General features: G+C 32.6%; 1 protein-coding gene and 1 long non-coding RNA gene across 10 annotated transcripts in view; one reads left to right on the forward strand and one right to left on the reverse strand.

Annotated features, from left to right (window-relative positions):
• Positions 1 to 22,196, reverse strand: part of ASPP (Ankyrin-repeat, SH3-domain, and Proline-rich-region containing Protein) — a 602,088-nt gene that overhangs the window by 557,383 nt on the left and 22,509 nt on the right. For 5 of the 6 annotated variants that reach the window (XM_074125838.1, XM_074125841.1, XM_074125840.1 and 2 more), the window contains exon 1: positions 7,265 to 7,363. The exons of the other annotated variant lie outside the window; for it this stretch is intronic. The gene's annotated coding sequence lies outside the window, so the exon portion shown is untranslated. Of the gene's footprint in view, positions 1 to 7,264; positions 7,364 to 22,196 lie in introns of those variants that run through there. 6 annotated transcript variants of the gene reach the window in all.
• LOC141453095 (uncharacterized) overlaps positions 6,921 to 22,196 on the forward strand; it is a 40,583-nt gene continuing 25,307 nt past the window's right edge. Inside the window, exons 1-5 of one of the 4 annotated variants that reach the window (XR_012457785.1) lie at positions 6,921 to 7,163; positions 7,283 to 7,398; positions 7,483 to 7,684; positions 8,897 to 9,103; positions 22,130 to 22,183. This is a non-coding gene — a long non-coding RNA (uncharacterized lncRNA). The remainder of the gene's footprint in view (positions 7,164 to 7,282; positions 7,399 to 7,482; positions 7,685 to 8,896; positions 9,104 to 22,129; positions 22,184 to 22,196) is intronic. The other 3 variants (XR_012457782.1, XR_012457784.1, XR_012457783.1) reach the window with 3 other exon arrangements.

A 22,196-nucleotide genomic window follows, 5' to 3' on the forward strand; every position in this document is an offset into this window, starting at 1 on the left:
AATCCAATTGCACCATATTACAGGAAATTATAAACCAGTTTTATTAGTGGCAATAAATGGTTTAAAATTAGGGTTCATGATTATCGAACAAAAATTGGAATTTTGGACAAGAGGAAATAAAGAATCATTTTTAAGAAAAAAGAAATGCTAAGAAAATGGTCGAGCAATGCATTGCGGATGCAAGAATTCAGGCCTACGTTATACCCAAATACATGTAAAATTTTATTCAACCTCCTTAACTAAAATTTACAGTTTAACAAGTCAAGTATAAGGGTTCTTTAAACGCCAAAAGGTGCACAAATCAGCAAGCACCCAATATTTCATTCACACTTCATTGATATAATTTAAGCAATTTTACTGCATTAAAAAAGATTTTTTAAAAAAACAACAAACTTTTCATTAATATTTTTTAGAATTTATTAGACGTCACAGACGTCTACTCAACAATTTTTTCTAAAAATCAACTTGGAAATTGCGAGCACTTCGCAGTTGTACTAAATTAAGTTACTGCAAAACCGGTGGGCGGTAAGAAAATTTTACTGCCAGCAAAGATAGAAAAGTGGGCAGCTGGTATGAAAAGGTTAACTAGTTCTGCCCTTGAGGGACAGTAACTTACTCCTACGACCGACTTGGCCCTTTCCACCCATCAAGAGAGTCAAAACTAAACTATGTAACCTTTAAAAATTACCTAAGGCTTGTAAAAAACCTATCAAATAATTGAACTACTTTATGATTCTTTTATAGCTAAATTGTTCAAAGCAGTCTTACGAGCTAGCAATTCCAGTGAAGTCCACTCAAGGTATAAAAGATTCTAAGATACAGAGGAAGTTGACAGATTACTTGACAGTTTTCACGAAACGAAAACCCTATTTGTGACATTAAAAGTGCAATCCATCAATGACTCAAGTAAGTCGTAGAACTGGAATTGGAAACCAAGAAAACCTCTGTTAATGAAAGAAAGTACAAAACTAGGAACAGGAATACGATAAACATGCTTGCTACGATGGGGGAGGGAAAAAAATGTACGATATTTTAACCAAACCTGAAATTTCCAAAACTCATTTAATCTTTACTAACATTAAACAGTTGGTAAAACTGTATGCTACTGAAAAATTTCAACGTCAGCTATTCCTCTAAGTTCACTGCGGTATTATTTACAAGACTGGATGGGCATTCCGGATGATAGTCGACCAGATGACCACTATTGGGTGCTTCAATACAACCCCGTATAAAATCTGATGCAAATTTTCTATTATTTATTTTGAGATCCAAAAAGAATGAGAGCCGACAATTGGGATTCGATCCAGCGAATCCATGTATAAGCTATTCTTTATTTAAAGAAGGTCACCTACAGAGACTTAGCTCAGTACCAAGATGGCGAATGAGTTTCTATTTCAAATCCCTCCCAATTAAGCGATTACTCAATTGGGTAACGCCCAGCAACTCAATGAAACAAATCCATTCATGTGAGTTAACTTCGAAAGCTCTGAAATGTGCAAATATAAAAAAATGAGAAAGAAGAACCAAAAAATAAGGATATAGGCAATGTTAATGAGAAAATAAATAAAATAAAAAGTTGCTCATTTTCAATTTGGTATCATATTTCAATAAACGAATCATATTTAGAATGTTCATTCATTAAAAATGTCCGAAAGGATTCAATATCAGCGAAAGGATAATTGCGAGTATCATTTATTTATTTATTTTTATGATTATTTTTAAATTAATAAAGGTTATCATGTTTATCATCATAAAACCAGAGATAATTAAAACTGTCCGGTAGGACAGTTGTATAAGGGTTGATCGTCAAAAACTGCACGAAAAAGCGTAACGTTGAAAAACACCCAACTTTGACAATTTTTTTCTCTTTTTCTATAAAAGATAAAATTCCCAAATTTTCTTTAAAATAAAGGGCAAACCCACCTTTATGACTGTAATTTTTTTGCAACCACCCAGACCTAATAGATTTCGAGAAAAAAGTTGCCGAAAATGAGCAAAAACGGCATTTTCAGAAATTGTTGTTGTTCTTGTTCTTCTTGTTGTTGTTGTTACCTTTTTTGTAAACTACGTAGCGCCTAAACGCGTGAACCGATTTTCATGAATGAGGTGTCATTCGATTCGGAATGTTATGTAGATGTGCCTTTTGGGGGTCTCGACGCTGTACACCGAATGGGAGAGGTGTTAGCCCCCTTTATGTAAGGCCCCCTTCAAAATTATTATTACTAATTACTCTGTAAATCTTAGCCCGATTTTGATAAAATTTGGTAGGATGATGGGGTTAGGGCTTCCCTACGTAACATTAAAGCGACGATCTGCTCTTACACTAGTTAAGGGGAAGTATAGCAATCGTTTCAAATTATCGACAAGTGAACCGATTTTCATGAATGAAGTGTCATTCGAATCGAAATTTTGTACAGATTTGCACTTTAAAAGTCTCGACGCTATGCCTCATATGGAGGGGAGTTTGCCCCACCCAAGTAAGGCCGTTTCTAAAACTATTATTACCAATATTTCTATAACGCTTTGTCCGATTTTGATAAAATTTAGCACGAAGAAGTGATTAAAGCTACTCTATATGGCTGTGAAGTGCCATCATGCTCTTACACCTACTAAGAGGAAGTACTGCAATCGTTAAAATTATCAATGGGTGAACCGATTTACATTAAGTAATGAATTATCGTTCGATTCAAAATCTTTGCCTCTTTGCCTTTTAGGGAGAAGTACTGTAATCGCAGTTTATTTTTCTTGCTCCTCTTAAAAGGAAGGTCTGAAATCGCAGTTTAAATTTGCTTTTTACGTACAAATACCTTCCTATTTTATATAAAAAGGCTTTCTCAAAAAAATTGTTATTGAGGATGGTTTGGGGACCGCAACTATAATCATTCTTTAAAAAGATCTCTCCAGTGGTAGTTACGGTTCCTACTTAACACCTTATCAGGTTATAATGATAGAATTGCTTATTCCAAATTTAAAAAAAAACAGTAAAGCAGATATGTAACTTAGCAAAATAGACAAAAATGAAAATCTATCCAAAAGGTACAAAAATCTCCTTAACAAAAACTTACAGTTTAAAATGTTAAGTATAAGGGTTGATTAAACGCCAAAAGGTACACAAATCAGCAAGTACCCAACATTTCATTCAAGCTTAGTTGATATAATTTAAGTAATTTTGCTGCATTAACTTTTCCTTCACATTTTTTAGAATTTATTAGATGTCACAGACCCTTATGCTGGCCATTTTCATCTACAAAATATTTGTTCAAGTAGCACTGTAGATTGACTTTAATATCTATTAATCTATAATAATCAAACTATTAATTACAGGTTAAAAAGAAAACGTTATAAAAAATTAAAAAAATTACGAGGCTACAAAATTCAAAAACTTTTTTAAAAAAATGCTTACACCAACATACATCAATGATTTCGATTATTTTATTTTTAATAAAAATCGTCTGTTTAAGTTCATTCTTCGATTAAAGTAATTGTTATTTTATGTAGTAGTCAAACGTTTATAATAATAGGTAATAATTATCTGGCTTTATCGCAAATAATATAGTTTTCTTCAATCACACTCTCAATGTAGCTGTTCTTCTCACAATGTTAAATATATGTTATGTAATATAAAATAAATGAGATATGCATACGTTTAGGACATCTAATTATTCCAGTATTTTACTATAAGTAAAATTAGGGGGTCTAAATTAAATTACAATTGAGAAATGAATCATTATTGTTGAATAATCTACTTGTTATTAACTGTGTGTTATTTGTGCTCACGAATATTTCGGTAAAACGAATTCAACACTGAAATATTCTTCTAAATCCGTGATTTAAATTTAAACAGTAGCCGACTCTAACTTTGTCTTTTTCTACTTTTGCATATATATGTGACATCTCAGAATAAAAAGCAAATTAAAGCTAAATCCGAAGAATAATTCGGAATAGAGTTAAAATAAAGTACCTATTTAAAAACGGATATAATATACATTTTATCATAATTATAACAAAATAATATTATGAATGAACTGGCCAGCATAAGGGTCTGTGACATCTAATAAATTCTAAAAAATGTGAAGGAAAAGTTAATGCAGCAAAATTACTTAAATTATATCAACTAAGCTTGAATGAAATGTTGGGTACTTGCTGATTTGTGTACCTTTTGGCGTTTAATCAACCCTTATACTTAACATTTTAAACTGTAAGTTTTTGTTAAGGAGATGTATCTTAAAATTTCAATAATTATGAAATTGTTATTATTTATTCATAAATTTTATTATCAAAGTTATTTTTTTTAAATAAAAGTTATTAGAACTGATAAAATTTTATATTCCCAAGAAAATAGGGCATATTAATTAGAAAATAATTAGAAAATGGCTGAGCTAAATTATCTAATTAAAACTTAAGCGTCTATTAATAGAGTGATAAAATATTTTGAAATTAATATCTAGCTCGGAAGGCTTGGACAACAATATAGTGAAAATTCATCAAATAATCTTCATAATCCACTTAATTACAATTAAGATGAGCGAGTATATATAGATATATATGAATATCCGCAACACTGGCGGCGATAACCGGAAAGAGGGAGATAGAGAGTGAGGGAGGAGGTGATGATCTCCCACTCGCTCACACCAAGGGACATGACCATCAGTCTGGCCTCTTAATTAACAGGGATACCCTACCAGGGAATGTGATCAATAATTCACTAGATTATATACCAGGCTCCTATATTAATACCATGATACAGTTTTATTAACTATAAGCAAATAAATACGAGAAAACAATAAACAATAACGGAGTTCTGGGTGGTTCTCGTCATGATTGGTTAAAATGGAACTGAATTAATTGAAGGCAGATTGTTTTTTTTTAAAAAAAATCCATTTCTCACATTTAAAAGCGAACAATAGAATTAACTTTAGAATAGTAATTCTATTTCGACCTAAAGGGTGCTGATAGCTGCCTAAAATGTTTGGGCTTGGGTAAATTTGAACGCCCCCTCCAGATAGGTCAAAAGGCAACAGGTATCCCAAACTAGAAGCCTTACTGTAAATATTAGTACCTGCTACCTCTTCGTGACTCTCTATCCGTAGCCACTGAAAAGAGAAAAGAAATTTGGACTTTTGGGAAGGCAAATCTGAAAGCAAGAAGTCTTGCAAAGGTCTTTCTGGTTTGGGTACTCGGTCATTCAGGACATAAGGGAAACGAAGTGGAAGATTTATTGGCCAGGAAAGGCTCTGCGGGACACTTCGTATGCCCGGGGAGCCCTGTTTTGGGGTTTCAAAGTGTGTTCAGTCTGCGGCCATTAAATTATGGGTGCAGAGTGGCTCACCACCACTGGGCAGAGACTGGCGAAGGAGTTCATTAGAGGCTATTCGCCAAGGCTGACTGCAGAGTTAATCCGTCAAGGCCGTGGGGATATAAGGATAATTGTAGGCCTATCAACTGGCCACAGGCAGGTTCAGAAAACACATGCATCGCATAGGCCTGGCAGATGATAGCCTTTGTAGGTTCTGTCAGGAAGAGGAGGAAACGGCACTGCACGTGTTGTTTCATTGTGGGGGGCTTGTCTGCTTCTCGGGGAGGAAAAACCAAGGCCTGTGAGCTTTACCCAAGAGTCGCTCTCCACAATTAATGAGTCTGATTAAACGGACGGGTCTGGAGAGTGAGCTCTAAAGTTGGGGAGCCAAAAATAGATCCAAAGGGGTCGCAGTGGCGTAGGCCTTGAAGCAGCCCTAATCTAATCGAATCTAAGAAGTCTTGCAAATAGTTTGCTGAGATAATCTGTCTAATTCAGCTGATTTCCTTCAGAGAAAACTGTACTAAGGAGTGTCTCTGGACAGGTGATACTTAAATTTATCTGCTGCAGGCACTTTGGTGCTAAGGAAGAAGTTTGCTGCATACAACAGCTGAGTAGATCGATGTTTAACTTAATGTGCAAATATCGTTGATGCTTTCAAAGAAAAAAATTGCACATAGACTAAGAGTTTGCTCAGGGGGACGATGGAAACTTCGCCTTTAATTCTAAGAAGAAAGGTGAAGAAAGAAATGCTGGAAAAAGTTGAAATAAGAAGAGCGACTGGAGGTTGCAATGAATTTGGTAAAAAAATAATCGAAACTAGAAATGGACCAACAACATGATGAGATGTTGATACTTTAAAATCAGAAGATCTAGGAACTAGATGCCTATTGCCAGAAAGAATAAGAAATTTTAAATTCAATAGTTAAACTTAGAGCCCTTTGAGATGTTTGTTTTGCCTAAAGAAAGACGATCGGACGGAGAATAATTTGGTAGCCTCAAATAAGTTTATATTTCTTTTTTTAATATTAAGAAAAAGTAAAATATTAAGTGCGCAAGTAAAATCATGAATTTGAAGCAGGAAAAACGTAATTACCATTCCATTTTACTGGATGCAGCTTCCATTTGTATGCAAGATCAGGAAGAAATCGGAAAAATAGCAGCAGGAATGGTTTAATATGAAGATGGACATCAGCAGATGGGGCTAACCCAAATTAAAGGGAGATAAAATATGTGGAACTTTACGTGTAAGAAAGAAATTTCAACATCAAGCCTTCAAGCAACAGAAGAAAATGGATTGTAGGGCATTTTTGGAATTTGCATGCTCCACAGTTCATCACCAGCAACAATAACTACCAAAGGAGAAAGTAAAAAAAGCTTCAAAACCTAAGCTTAAATCAAGAGAATGTCATCCATTCATAACTTTAACTGCTGAATAAAAAAATCTTCGGCGAATTAAAATTGTAATTGAAAATTATATTTTAATGTAAAATAAAAAACAAAGCAGTCTCATCAAAAATCTCTCACAAAATAAGTTTTGTAAATACTAATGTAATATTCTTTTGATATGAAGTTTGTAAAATAAGTCCCTAGAGAGAACCTCTGTTGTCAGGAATGAACATTTCATTCTGTCCTAATTGGTTGGTACTGAATTGCTATTTATTATGGATGCTAGAAGGTTACTCGTGTTTCTAACATTACTACTTTATGGTTATGTTTCAAGTTGTAGCTTTTCATCTGTGCTTTTATAAAATAACTATTTGCAATTAAGTTACAAAAGAATATTAATTCAACTAAGTTATGATGTGAAAATTATCAGTTCAAACTATTAAGTTTCTTAAATTAAAGTGAAAAAAAAGTAGAAGTGGTAAGTGCTAAGTACAAAAAGTTAACAAAGGTTTAATGTTAAATGCATTTCTATATTCTCTATTAAGCTAGATCAATTTATAAAAAAGCAATTTCTTACCTTTTTTTTGTGCTTTGTAGGTTAGATTAGCTGCTTCACAAAACTTAACGAAAGTCCAACACTGCACTTCAGGCAAACACCGTTCACTACTAAAAATCACATACCTGAAAAGAGAAAGCATGAATATTAGTGACAGGTAATTCTTATTATCATCTATTTTTTTTCTTAAAAATAATAAGATGCTTCTGCAACGAAGGTTAAAGTAAAAAGTTATCGCAAGGTTAGAGTTACTGTAAAGCCAATTGAAGATGTAAAAGAACAAGAAAGAAAGAGTAAATAATCAGCAACAGCATTTGGATTTGCCACAGGATTTGAACATCAAATTTCTGGTAGATGTGGATAATAATTCTGACAATTCAAGCCATGCTGTTAATGTGACTCAAGAAAATGATTTAGAAGTTCTCATTTCTTTTAAAAACTAGGTAAAATAAATTTTTAAGATTTTATTAGCAATTCTGTAAATTTAAAGTTGTTCAAATTCATTTTAATTTATTGAAATAAACTTATAAAGCATCCTTAAGTTATTTTTTAAGGAGCAGAAGAGTTACAAGAGAGAAGTATGCAAGTTAATTATTTATTTTATATTCCAACCATCTTAAATCGAAACAAAGTTATTTTTGGAATACTTTTACTGATTGAAATATCATATTTTGTGAAATTATCTGTTATAATTAGCATAATAAAAAGGTTAACTGTACTAATTGCTAAATGATCTTACTTCTTAACCTACAATTAGGGAATTACTGAGAGTTACTATTAATAATGAAGCATTCTGAAAATTAACAGGATTCCCTCTTTAATTCTACATTATTTATTAATACGAGCTTAGAATTGTTTAAAGTTTCCATTTTTTTGTTGCTACCAAATAATCAATTAAACAAAATCATATTAAAAGCTACGGAAAATCTAGTCAAAGTTACAAATGATTACTAGTGTTAATCCCATAAATGCCTTACCTGAGACATTTACAAGCACAATAATATAAATGCATCTCAAAAAAAAAAAGTGTTATAGCTTTAAATCAGTATGTATTTATGACGAATTAGCCCGTTTTAACGAATAAATCAAATATTGAAATTCTTAAATTAAGTATTGGCCTTAATCTCCATATTGGAAGATGTAGAATATTCTAAGTCTAAAATTTAAATTACTTTTTTTTCCGAAGCAATCCATCATATTTCGTGTAAAATTGTGTGTAGTTTTTTTTGTAGGTAGTTCATTTAACAAATTGAAGTGTAAATTATTATAGTTATCACTAATTTTACTTAAAAATATTTAAAATTAAATATATCTACATACCGAATTCGGGTTCATACATGGCTACGCGAAGTAGACTGACTTAGAGTGACGTCACTTGTGAGCACCAGATACGAATCCAAAAATCCATGTAAATGAACATATTCATTTAAAATATGGATTAAAATAGATTTAAATATTTTGTGATTTATTAGGTTATTTCTTTTTTAATTACCATTTATGGAATTAAATTTAAAAAAAAAAAACAAAGTTACAATTTTATTTTATTAATTTAATTTAATTTTGTCTTTTACTTTTTAAACAATATTTTTAATTCAATTGTTTTTATTATTTTTTAAATTTTTTATTATTTCTTTAATTTTTTATTATTTTTTCAGCCTCTTACTGAATGCATCTCGAAGCAGCAAGGAAGCCATTATTACTGGACATGCGCAGTGCCTAAATTAGATTTGATTTAACTCTTGGACTTTTGTGTTTTTACTAATTAAAAATAGACTTCTGTTTATGGTAAATATGATGATGAAATAATTTTCAAGTGTTTTACTAAAGTTGTTTTATGGATGAAGATAAAATTGTACTTAGTGGTGAGTAAAAATTAATTTGGAATTTTCATACATTTGTGAATTTAATTTTTTAAAGTTTGTTGAAATTTGATCTTCAGTTGTGGAATTTAAATTGAAAATTTTATCTTAAAATCGTCCTGAAATTACAAAAAAAAAATAATCATCAAGCTTCATTTGAAGTTTCTTTGTGATTTATTTTTAAATTTTGGATTTTCTTTATTTGAAATTTGAACATCTGAAGACATTGGAGCGAGATTTTTCCAGTTTATTGCCGGGATAGTGTTCTCTCTTTACAAACAGATGTGTCCATCATTGGAATAGTGAGCTGTAAAAAGCTGCTAGGAAATAAAAATTAAGGAAGCAATGTTAAATTCGTTTAAGAAAGTTAGGATGTTCTATATTTGGGTAAAGAGCTATGATTTATTTCGAATGGAATCTAGACTAATTTTAAAAATATATTTTTGTTTTGGTTTCGCTCCAGGTCTAATTTTAAAGTATTGATACTTCTGTACTTCAAGTTAAAACTTGAAAGAGGCTGCAGTGGAAGTCAAAAAAGTTTAAACTTATTTTGATGCCCATGATCTTATGAATTGCCCTTCTCAATTTATTAAGAAACTCTATTCTGCAAATATTCCCCTCAACAGATGAGGTTATATACAAACTAAAAGTGCATTAATTGGCCTTTTGTTCGGTTCTGAAACTGGAAAACCATATTTTTAAGAAAGGGTTTGATTAAATCTCTTTAAGCGACCCTGGTTCTGATGAAACAAGTCAGCACTCCTGGGGTTTGACTAAGTGTAGACAGTATTAAGTAGATTTGCTTAAAATAGACTTATTTCTTTCTTCGTATTGTAAATGTATCTAATGATATTGAATTTAATCCCTAACTTGGTAATCCAAAAGAGGTTATTAGATTCTTCAGTTCCATTGTTAGGGTTCAGCATTTAGGTAAAACCTCAATTCTTGCGCTTGCTACAGCAAGAAGAAGTTAGAACCATTACCAAACAAGGTAAATAAAGTTATTGTCAAAGTTGAGCGGTTTTTATTTTTATAGATTAAATTCTTTTGTAGTTAAAGAAAGCTTATCCAGATTACGTTTGGAAAAGAGTATTTTCCATGAATCATCCAGTTAGATGAGACTCTGTTTTTACTTTTTAAAGCTTTTTTTTTTCTTTTAAATATTTAAAATATTAAGCGATTGGAGCACCATTTTTTCCCTCCAACCTTTACATTGTTAACTCGTTGCTCTTTTATTTGGCTTAAATCCGCTGTCACTAAGTTTATAAATGCTTTTTTATGGAACTTTTTTCTTTCTTTTTAACGTTTTGCAAGCTTAGTTAGCTTTGATAATTGAGTTAATCTGAGTTAATATTATTATCCGTTTGTACGGACAAAGCTAACAGAAATTAAATAATTCAGTTTTATCTCCTAAGAGATTAGTCCTGTTCTAAAGTTCAGTGCCCAATTTTAGGATTAATAATGGACCAATAATTTAACCTAAAGTTTATTCAAGTTAGTGAAAATAAATCTCTGATGCTCTGAAATTTTATTTTGAATAAAATTGGAAATATTTGATTGGATATTGTTAACGATTTTGAGAAATAATCTTATTTTTACAAGATCTTCTTTGCTAATACACGTTTTCTACAAAGAAATACTTGCATTCACAATCTTATCTGATATTTACGCTAGCAATTATGATTAGTTACCCTAATTATGCAATTATGATTTAGTTTTCTTTAAAAATTATGTGGAAACCTATACAGCAATATGATAGAAGTAAATTGCCCCAATGAACTTCCCGAAAAATATTATTTACCCTTCACTACTGTCAGGGATTTTAAAATAAGACTTTTTTTTTGGTTTAGTTTTGAATCATACTTTCTTAAACTTGCTCTTTATACTTTAGATATACAGGGTGTATGCGGAGGAGTGGTAGAAACTTCTGGAGGTGATTCAGCAGCTCAAATGCAACAAAAAATATTCTCTTCACTTTGGCCCGATTCACAATAGTGTCCAAGATATTTGCATGCAAGAACACAAATCTGTTTTTCTTTTGTTTGGGCTCAGCAGATTTGTTGTAGGACAAAAGACAAAAAAGTTACGGCCGTTTTTATGGTGAAAAACGCGAATGTCGACGGAAAAGTTAAAAATGCAAATATCTTGGACACTATTGAGAATCGGGCCAAAGTGAAGAGAATATTTTTTGTTGCATTTGAGCTGCTGAATCGCTTCCCGAAGTTTCGACCACTCCTCCGCATACACCCCGTATACATAGGGTGCATGACAGACCACTGAGAGCTTCTTTAATAAGGGAAAATCATTTTTGGCACAAAACAACCTACCGATTATTAGATTAAGTATTTTCTTAAAGATCTAAAAATAAATTTTAAATAATAAAAGTTGAGAGTAATTGTTATTCTCTTAAACTTGATCTTTTAATTGATTCCCATCGCTTCTTAGTGCATGACCCAGACATAGTGACCCACATTTTCTTTCTTACAAATCTTCGTCTATTTTCAGTATTTCCATTCCCCTAGAGTGATGTTTTTTTTTTTAATTTAACAGTAAAAAAAATAGCTTGCAGGAATATTTAAAATTAATTTCTTATTATTTTTTCATGAAACGATTTTTTGCCGTTTCCAACAATTTTCTTTAAATTTTGTGTAAGGTTTCCCTTTTAATTTGAAACATTGTATTGGAAAAGTTCATTTTTTAGGGATTTTTTATCTTTATCTGTTAACTTTAAGGTTACAAATTTATGGGAAAAATAATGTGTAACGGTGGCTTTACGAAAAATAACCCAGACACTGTGAAAATTATTTTCATTGTGCATATTGTATAGTGTTCAATGTTTTATCAGAATTAAAATAGATGGGATTCAAAAAAAATAAATAAATTAGAGAAGTAAAAGCGGAACGAAAATGACTTGTTTTGATTGAGAGCAGAATGAATCAGCCAAAAGTAGAACTAGAAGGAACAAGTGACTGTGAACAAAAGAAAACAAATAATAATACAAAATCTTCGGCTCAAGAGAACATCAAGATGAGGACAAAATTACTTTTGGTGAGAGGTTATATACAGTAGTAGCAGAGCTGACTGATAGAGGGCTCTGGCAAAAACTTTTTTATTTTTTGTATTTATTATTTTTTTTTCTTTTGCTCATTTGTAAATCACCATCTTCATTTTAACTACAACTTACTGGTGTGCATTAGAACATACCTTACATTCAAACTGTGCGTATGCATGGAGTACTTTAACTTGTTATGTGAATCTAAATATGTACATTGTATATATATATATATATATATATGTATATAACCTTCACTTTCTCTTCTTCTCTTGTTTTTTTTTTTTTTTCACACACACACATTTGTATATATTGACGTCACAAATAAACACCGACATAAACACTAGAAACGACACTTATAATAATGACGTACAGTCACAGACACTCAAATGCACACCATGTCGGCGACAGACTTACGGACCAGTCTTTTTTTCTTTTTTTTGCTGTATTGAATAGATTAGCATGACATTATAGGTGTATGTATATATATACAGTCACATGTTAATGATAGCCATTCACTCATTTTATATACGTATATATATTTACAGAACTTAGGTCGAACCACATGGTGTGACAATGTTATCATTGAGACAAGCCCTCGTCTAAGTATTTTGTTACATATGTACTTTACATCAAATTAATGAAATAATCTTTTAATTTACACAATTTTACTGTATAACTAATTTGCAACTAAAAATTCTTTACTTTATTTCAATTTTTTTTAGTTAAATGTCATATTTGGAAGTGGTACCCTGTTGTTTATTTGCCACATGAATGGAGGGATCCATGTGTTCCATAAGTGGGCTTATCTGTGCAGTAATGTATGCACTATACATAAATACAAGCGAACTGCTGTTAATGTCACTTTCAACCAGGTGTTTATTTAAATACCTCTTTTTTGTTTTTGAAGTATAACAAAGATTATATTTAAAGTTTAGGGGGGCGTAACAGTAGTTTTAGCATAGGGTGACCATTTTTCCGGATATCCTGATTCCCGTGGCGTGAATGGGGTAATTTGTGGGGGGGCAGGGAACCTAAGAGCCTTGGGTTTTTCTTTTCTTTTTTTTTTCTAAAGTAAATATGAGAAAACAAATTGCAAATAGAACGGAAATTGTATTAGAACGCTGGAAAATCAAAGTACCACCAAAAGTACTCTTGTTGTTGATCGTCGTTTTGTATCCTCTCTGCCTCCCCATTGGTGTTCTCATCACAGAGCTTCCGAAATATGGTATTGTCTCGTTTAGAATTTGGTGTTCTCCAAAAAATGTTATCAATAAATATTCAAAATCACTTGGATGTATTCTTAAGAAATTTTTGCGCAGTAAAAAAAAAAAATAATTGGAATGGAACCGCCAGTTAGGGATGGCCACTTCTTGGTACCAACTTGCCACTTTCCTACTTCCTCCGAATTAGGATCCGCTGGATCCATTTTTAATGGAACTATGTATAAAACCTAGATTTTCAAAATTCCGAACCATTTTCAGCTTTTTTTTTTCTTTCGAGTTCAACTAGATGGAAATCTCCCCCGGAACATAAATTTATGTTTTCCTTCCGTTAATTTCAAATTCTCATTGCAAATGATCCACCTTAAATTTTCTGAGCATCTAGCTAGCTTTTCCTGAAGATAACACCCGAAGTAGAGAGTGGATCCGGTCAATTTGGATTAGAACACTTCCTTGTTCCTAAACACTCCTTCCAGGGCAGAAGTTATTCCAGAAAAGGGTGCTTTTTCTCCCGCATTGGCGCCTGATTGATGCCCTCAACATTATCCACCAGTGTAAAATCCATTTTTAGTCGCGGCATTCATGATATTCATTCGACATGATCAGTTGATTTATTATCATTATTTTTTTAACATAAAAATATTCCTATAAGCTGTATGTGAAATCATTGTTGAGAGAAATATGAAGAAGGCCACAACAGCCTATTTTAGGCGCCACGATAGCTGTGCGGTTATAGGCTAGACCCGCAAAGCTAAGATGTATTGTTGGTTTAGTGGGTTCGATGCCCCCAGTCTAGGCGTTGGATTTTATTTAATGGTTAATATGAGAACTTCATATTAAAGTATGTTAGGCGGTTATAGGCTAGACCCGCAAAGCTAAGATGTATTGTTGGTTTAGTGGGTTCGATTCCCCTGGTCTAGGTCTTGGATTTTATTTAATGATTAATATGAGAACTTCATAGTAAAGTATGTTAGGCGGTTATAGGCTAGACCCGCAAAGCTAAGATGTATTGTTGGTTTAGTGGGTTCGATGCCCCCAGTCTAGGCCTTGAATTTTATTTAATGGTTAATATGAGAACTTTATAGTAAAGTATGTTAGGCGGTTATAGGCTAGACCCGCAAAGCTAAGATGTATTGTTGGTTTAGTGGGTTCGATGCCCCCAGTCTAGGTCTTGGATTTTATTTAATGGTTAATATGAGAACTTTATAGTAAAGTATGTTAGGCGGTTATAGGCTAGACCCGCAAAGCTAAGATGTATTGTTGGTTTAGTGGGTTCGATGCCCCCAGTCTAGGCGTTGGATTTTATTTAATGGTTAATATGAGAACTTCATAGTAAAGTATGTTAGGCGGTTGTAGGCTAGACCCGCAAAGCTAAGATGTATTGTTGGTTTAGTGGGTTCGATGCCCCCTGTCTAGGCGTTGGATTTTATTTAATGGTTAATATGAGAACCTTATAGTAAAGTATGTTAGGCGGTTATAGGCTAGACCCGCAAAGCTAAGATGTATTGTTGGTTTAGTGGGTTCGATGCCCCCTGTCTAGGCGTTGGATTTTATTTAATGGTTAATATGAGAACCTTATAGTAAAGTATGTTAGGCGGTTATAGGCTAGACCCGCAAAGCTAAGATGTATTGTTGGTTTAGTGGGTTCGATGCCCCCAGTCTAGGCGTTGGATTTTATTTAATGGTTAATATGAGAACTTCATAGTAAAGTATGTTAGGCGGTTATAGGCTAGACCCGCAAAGCTAAGATGTATTGTTGGTTTAGAGGGTTCGATTCCCCTGGTCTAGGTCTTGGATTTTATTTAATGATTAATATGAGAAATTTATAGTAAAGTATGTTAGGCGGTTATAGGCTAGACCCGCAAAGCTAAGATGTATTGTTGGTTTAGTGGGTTCGATTCCCCTGGTCTAGGTCTTGGATTTTATTTAATGATTAATATGAGTTTATAGTAAAGTTTGCTAGTCTCCTCCGTTCACGGCACCTAATTTGACAATTGGACGTAAAACCCGCCTGACAACAGCCTATTTTATTTAGCCCACAACAACTTTTACCTAAATCTTGTGCATTCCTCTACTACACTCACCAAAAGACCCTAAAAGGTGCAATGGCATAAAACAACAAAACAACTATAAATAAAAAAAAAAAAGGAAAAGAACTGAGAACACACGATGATGAACACATTCAGAAAGATATGTTAACAACATTCTTAAAGCATCTTTTTCAATCGCCTTCTAGAGTGGATCGGCCCAAATATGGCAACCAGATGATATAGGAGGCCTTTGTCTTGTCAAACCTACAAATGGATAATGATCAACATGGATTTTCTTTTTCTTCTTTCTTTTTGAACTAACCATAGATTTGATTTAGGATAGAAAATTGCGAATATCATTTGCAAACATTAGTTTTAAGCTAAAAATAAAAAAAACTCGACTTTCTATGACTAGAAATATTACAGTTCTAAATAAATTTTATTCTAAGGATTCTTTCAAAAACTTGGGACTTTCAACAACAAAATCTTGATCAAGTCTTTCTTCGTCACTGCTCAGTTTCAGCCAGTTTAATCTGAAGCCTTGGATTTTATAGGATACGCTTTTTCGCAGCCTCGCTGTCTAATGCAAAAAAGATCCAGGCTACCGATGGCAGTTTTATCTTGGATCACGGTGACCAGATCCTCTTTCTTCTTAAATAGCCCCCATTAAAATCTGCATTCTTTCTGCTCCTGTGTGGATCACCATGAAGGAACCATCTACTTTCCTTCAGCACTTTTTTATCTGTCTCAGCAGCCATGCTGAAATATCTAACTGCCCAATAATAATTTAAATCAAATTCTATTTAATAATTTCAACAAAAACAGGTTATTTGCCAGTTTTTAGGTTAAATAACCAGCGTAAACAACTAGAAAACTGTCCTTAAAAGGGTTAATCGTCAAAATACTGCACGAAAAAGCGTAACGTTGAAAAACACCCAACTTTGACAATTTTTTTCTCTTTTCCTATAAAAGATAAAATTCCCAAATTTTCTTTAAAATAAAGGGCAAATCCTCCTTTATAATTGTATATTTTTTGCCACAACATAGATTAAATAGATTCCGAGCATTTTCAAAAAATGTTGTTGTTGTTGTTCTTCTTCTTCTTCTTCTTTTTCTTCTTGTTACTTTTTTTGAAAACAACGTAGCGGCTAATAAAACAACTGCTTGCTTTCCATCATTGTTCTATAATGACGTATTCTAAACCTTAAAAAAACGATTTAAACTTTCATTAGTTTTAAAAATGGTAGTTCTGACGTAGTTCTTAAAAAAAAGAACCTTCACAGGAAGTAAACGCTTAAATTTACAGTTATTTTAATTCGTCTGTTTAAACTAGGATCATGTTTTAAATAACGTAACAAGACACTGTATTTTTTTTTTTGTACCGTTTATTAGTAAACTGTGCATATATAACCGCAAATTATGAAACTAGTAATTATTTTAGACATTGTAGCAGTATAGCGTGGTTATTTCATCTGGACTGGCTTAAACCTTCTTGATGTCTCTTCAAACTGTTATTCACTGAAACTTCTAACGTCTCTTTTCAATTGTGGATTTTTTGATTTTGTTTCTATTTAAATTAATTTTGGCATTAATAAAAATAGAAAAGTATAAAAACTGATTACAAAGTCTTAAAATACAGGTCACAGTGGAATGCCTGTAGAAACTTCCGGGATAATTTATTTTTTGGAAATGTCGTCAATTTAAAGGTGGTTTTATTTTACACTTATATATTTCTCTCATTATCAGCGCTAATGCTCATATTTTCCCGAAGGATGCAGCTTATTTGTTTTCCTTAAAGGAATACTTGTAAGAGCCGAGAAGAACTAAGGATTAACCCACCATCATTAGCCAGTTTAACCAGGTTTCTATCCAGGGAGTGCTCGATTTTCTTAGGGGAAGATAATTGCTACCCAAAAGACTAATCTAAAAATAAATATACAGGGTGTTCATTTTAAGACGGCTCAAATGCATTTCATGCTTAAACGGTTATCTGAGCAAAAAATAGTAGAGGAAAAATTTGTTACCCATCACCTCTAGTTTCAGAATATGTGACTTGATTTTAGATTCCTGCCCGCATACGCGGCAGACACGCGACTAAAAGTGAGGTTTCGCAGTTGACCCTCATTTTCATATACACAATTTTAAAGAGTATAAGAAGTTGTGAAAGAAACCGGAAACCGTAATTCGATATCTTCAAAATTAAAGGTGCTAGGCCATTTCAAAATCTGGTATTTATTAATCATATTTCAATTTTTTAACTTGTTATCAAAGAGAAAGAAGAGCACGCGATAGGTCATTTTTATGTATTTTTTCATCCCCTTTCTACTAAAAATATTGCCAAGGCAGTAAAGCTAGTATTTTTCTTAATATCGGGAAATAGGTCGTTTTCCGAGTGATTTTTCTAAGAAAAATCAAATGTTAAGAGCTTTAGATGTTCTCAAGCATACACAAAATGGCTAAAAAATAATTTTACATCTGTTACAAACAAGAAAGTTTAATAATTATTTGGTAATTTTGGGAGAGTTGCATTTAATTACCGAAAAAAATTGGAAACCCCCTTTCACATATTTAAGTGATCAATATCTTTCATGTAAAGGATCAAACTTATTCCTTAATTTATCAAATAATGCACTTTACTCAAAGGCCTCAAAGGTGCCTCCTCTGGCTCGCAAGCCAGGTTAGCTAGGAGGTTATCAACTGCTCTCTGTTTCTGAGGAGGCCCCTTTGAAGGCACAGTACATGCTGTACATATTCTGAAACTAGAGGTGACGAGCAACAAATTTTTCCTCTACCATTTTTTTTTGCTCAGATTAACCGTTTCAAGCATGAAATGTATTTGAGCTGTCTTAAAATGAACACCCTGTATATTTATGCAGAAATTCACTAAATGTATTTTATTATCAGAGAATTATGTAAAGTAATGGATGAGGCATTTATAGGCCACAAAGAAAGGGCGGTATGGTATGCCTAATATTCAATCAGGGTGTTATTGAACAAAAAGGGATGTATTGAGGCTACGTTCAACCATGAAATTTTGAATTTCCGTTTAATAAAGCAGCCAGATGTTATTCGAGGAATAAATAACAGCATCAAAGTTGATGCACAATCATCGGCGATGAGTTATTTGGGTTATTAAGAGGATCAGTTATTTAGATGAGACAAAGAAGATATATGAATGGAGTCAATTTGAAAATTTGGCAAGTTCACTGTAGAGGGAATAAGAATTCTTTGTTGGGAATCAATTTTACTTAATTCAGGAAAAGTATGCTTTTTGTTTTTTTTTTACAAAAAATCACAACTGCGACCATTAGACATAAAATAACCACCACGTGTTAATGAAGAAGTGTGAATAAATAAAATATATTATATATTATTCTATTGTGAAGTTTACGAACAATGGATTGTCGGCATGTTTACTAGCATATAAAGTAGTTAAATGGTATGTAGTAACTAAGCAACAGTAATAATGATTATATTTTTCTAACTATGCGGTAACAATGCACAATATCCACTGCACATTAGTTCTGTCAATGAACTTATTGATGCTTCCAGTTGCAGTTTATACACAATCATTTTGTTGGTGATTTTCATAACTGAGGAGATTGCGAGCGTTATGTAAATCTGTTAATAATTCCTTTTAATATTATTAAAATATTTGAAGACTATAAAACTTTTACAGTACATTTTAAATTTCATTATTATTTTCATCTCTTCTCTAAGGTGCTGAAAAAAAAATAAACTTTAGCCAGGATTGTTGGTTGAGAGAGGTAACAGGAGAGGAGTGCTGATTATGAGCGGAAGAAAAGTTTGTTTACTATACGCAAATAATTTGACAGTGTTTTTCTTTGATATCCGGAGAAATAATTGCCCTAGTTTGAAGTTAGGGGGGGCGAAGTCTTTTTGTAGTAATATCCAATATCTTAGCTTTCAATTAAACGGAGGCTGTGCTTTTTTTTAAAACACTTTACGGAAAAAATAAAACTTTGCCTTCATTAGATTAATGGAATCACAAATTACAAAACGGCTATAACCTGAGCAGTTCTGAACCTGAACCTGTATATAACCTGAACTGTAAGAGTATTCGTATGCTGCCTCTTAGCAGGAAACTGGCATTGGTCAAGTAAATAGGGGATGCTCAAATAGTTTAAATTAAGGCTTGTTGTCTCGTTGTATAGTCAAGAGAATCCTTAAGGCGCTTCTAAGCCTGGATTTCAGACTGCACGGAATCATGGGTAAATATTGGAATGATTGGAACGAAATCTGTTGAATAGACCCTTAACTCGGATCCACTCTCAAGATTTCATGAGTTCAGTGCCTGAAAAATGGATTGATTTGAACACTGGTTAGAAGTTTCGTGGCATCACCATTGATTGGGGTGTTGTGATTTTGGATTACTGGAAATATTCATAGTTATTCCACAAATAAAAGAAAAGTATCTTCTAAGAAAATAACGAAAACAAAACCTTGGCATTTTAAAATTGTAATAAAACAATTTAATGGAGGTACTTTCACAAAAGTATTTAAAAACAAGTAACTCCAAAATATTTATTCGTTGTCGGAAAAAAAATATTAAATATACCATTATTAGTGATAGCCAGAGTGCGTTGTGTATCACATAAATACACACACGCAGTCTGCAGGAATGAATCATATTATCGCAGAGATTGTAGAAATTATAGCCATTTTTAAAGAGAAGGTGGGGTCTGCATTAATTTTTTGTTAATAAGGGGTCATTGTTGTATAAAAGAAAATGAAATTGTTAATAAACTTGCAAAGGAAGCCACCAATAGTGGGGGAATGGCTAATTATAAGTTACCACACACCGATATCAATTGCAAAAGCAGCACTACAAAAATGGTAGACAGATTACAGTAATGGTAATAAAGGTAGATTCTATAAAACTATGGCTGATCAGTTACCTAGACAACCATGGTTTAAAAAGGGATCTGTCACTAATAAATGGGTTGTTACGGACAATAAGCAGGCTGAGAGCAAACCACGCTGTGTGCGGATCGTATCTTCACAGGATCAACAAAAAGTCCATTTCTCCTCTTTGCGTAGATTGCAATGAGGAGGAGGATTTCAAACATATAATAATGATATGTCCACGTTATGTAGTAGAAAGGAAACGAATGTTTGACGACTTATACAGGTATTTAGATGCACCATTTCGCTACGAAGACATAATATTCTTCACCAACATTTATGTGCTTAAATCTGTAGCAGAGCTAGCAATGAAATATGAATGTATTTAAAAGTTATAGCCGATTAAAATGAATGCAAGAAAATGATTAGAGAAGGATTACGGTGATTTTAATTTCGGTTAAGCTATAAGGATGACAGGAATATAGAGTACTGATCCATCCATTAGTTGTAAGTTAGCATGTAAATAGTTGTATATAGTAGAGGGATGAATGTGTGAAGCGAATGTATTTATAAGTAAGAATGGAGAGTGTGTGATATTCTAGTGATAAGCACCTGGACGATGCTGGCTGTATGGCGAAAGCCAATGCCAAAAGAAAAAGAGTTTCGAGTTTGTTGTAAGATGGTAATTTTGGTCTCAATGATGGCCACAAAGAAAGAAGTAGAAAAGTACAAAGGTTACTGCAAACTTTATTTACTTTTAACATCAATTTTTATTTTTATTTGTAAGTGTTCGGTGTTTTGTAACCAAAAAAGGAAATTTCATTATTTCTAAGGCTACTACAAAAAAATATAAATAAATAAATAAGAAGGTAATATTTGAAGAACTGTTATCTTGATGTCATTTTGCTAGTAACATTATTTAGGAATGATTGGCCAACAGAGGATGTTTAAATTGCAATAGTAAATGATTGTATTTCTGAGGATCAAGAAAATGAACCATTAAATTAAAATAACTTCTAAGATTGCATTTTTAATACTTTATTAAATGCAGAAGTACGAAATGCATTTTTACCTACATTAAAATAAATAAAAGTTCATTTACAGTTAACAGTTTTTTATTTTATTTTGTTTTTAATAATGGTAAAACCTCTAATTACAGTTTAGTTCTAAAGTTAATTCAAATATTGTTTAAATATTATTTATATTTTTGAGATATCTTTTTTCTTTGTATCTTTAAAGTTAATTAATATTTGCAATTAGTATTATATTCGTAAACTGAGATCCGAGGTCGTAACTGCGTGCTCTTAGATTTAATTTTTGCTAGCATCCTCTTACAGAATCTGCGAGATGATTCTCTTGTTCAAGAGGCTGCAAAACATTATCTTCTTCCTAAGAAATATTCAAAATTTTGAATATTAGCCAGAAAGCGCTACTTCTTTTACTAGGATTATGACGAGAAAAATTGATTAAATGATAGTAGAATGGATAAAATCCGTAAATTGGTTGATCTGGAGGATACCAAGTACCAATATAATGCTCTGCAGGCGCCAGTGACCTTATTAGCGAGTGGTTGAAGCGATTTAAATTGAAGAAAAAAGAAAAAAATACTAAAAAATGAGGGAAGGGCTTAGTACGGGTGAATATTGTACTCTGGTATCCCGCGAGGACATCCTGGATCAGAATTCCTGGCTACTTTTAGATTTTCTCTTCCCTAGAAGTCTCTTAGATCTCTGGTCAGTTTGTGATGGGCAATGTTGCTCTCGAGAACAGGCAGCAGCTCACTATAAAGAAGCTCTAATGTAGTCTATGGAAATAATAATAATATGTAAATTTTAATTTAGAATTGTCATCTTTCCAGATGACCTCGCTCCAATGCTGATTGGACAGCTGTGTTAGCATCAATCTGAAAGACGTAAGTATTTTTA

Source organism: Rhodnius prolixus, unplaced genomic scaffold (genome assembly GCF_049639745.1).
Source record: "Rhodnius prolixus isolate KJV_2025 unplaced genomic scaffold, Rpr scaffold_3, whole genome shotgun sequence".
Lineage (NCBI taxonomy): Eukaryota > Metazoa > Arthropoda > Insecta > Hemiptera > Reduviidae > Rhodnius > Rhodnius prolixus.